Source organism: Hippocampus comes, unplaced genomic scaffold (genome assembly GCF_001891065.2).
Source record: "Hippocampus comes isolate QL1 unplaced genomic scaffold, H_comes_QL1_v1.1 C16671054, whole genome shotgun sequence".
NCBI classification, from domain to species: domain Eukaryota; kingdom Metazoa; phylum Chordata; class Actinopteri; order Syngnathiformes; family Syngnathidae; genus Hippocampus; species Hippocampus comes.
Window position 1 is genome coordinate 1 of NW_017836286.1, and position 671 is coordinate 671.

The following is a 671-nucleotide window of genomic DNA, read 5'->3' on the forward strand; positions in this document are numbered from 1 at the left end:
CATTATTATTGTGATACAGTATATCAAGCTATGTGTAATTGTGCGTCGATCTAGCGCAACTTACTCATCTCCATGATTTGATGGAGTTCCCGGGCACGGCACGCGGAGCCCGACTTGCGATAGATGCCCTCGGTGTAGAGGCCGTTCATCTCCACGTGCATCAGCAGCAGCTCCACCACCTTGGGCACGGGGTTGGCCTTGCTGGTCAGGACGCAAACGTGGACCCCGAAGTGAAGGCCACCGGGTACGCTGTCATCCTGTCACAAAGAAATATGACATCAGTTGTGTGTGTGCACGCGCGTGTGCGTGTATATTTTTGTTTTGAGCACTTCCTGAAGGCCTCGGTTTCTTACCTGCCGGGCACAGCGTGTTGAGCAGTCAGTGATGATTTTGGTCAAGCATTTCTTGTGACATATTAACTTGCAGGCTGCAAGACAAACACGAGTCAGTCACACACAATTTGAAAAACACTGATCGAACGTATTAACTGGATGAAAAAAATTGTTTCAACATTTTGAACATTCTTTACTGTCAGCACTAAGTGTTAAATGGATATCAGCCACTATACAAAATTACATAAAATCGTGACAACATTTGAGTCAAACATTTATGTATGTCATTCATAATATTTTTTTAGATATATTTCCTCAACTTATTTGTCAATTTTTTTT

At 43.2% G+C, this 671-nt stretch overlaps 1 long non-coding RNA gene across 1 annotated transcript; it reads right to left on the reverse strand.

The window, feature by feature from the left end:
- Window positions 1-69: 69 nt before the first annotated feature.
- Window positions 70-456, reverse strand: LOC109508864 (uncharacterized). Its single transcript, XR_002166801.1, has 2 exons — window positions 354-456; window positions 70-257 (listed from the first exon to the last, which is right to left on the reverse strand). It is a non-coding gene; the product is annotated as an uncharacterized LOC109508864 (long non-coding RNA).
- Between the last annotated feature and the right edge of the window lie 215 nt (window positions 457-671).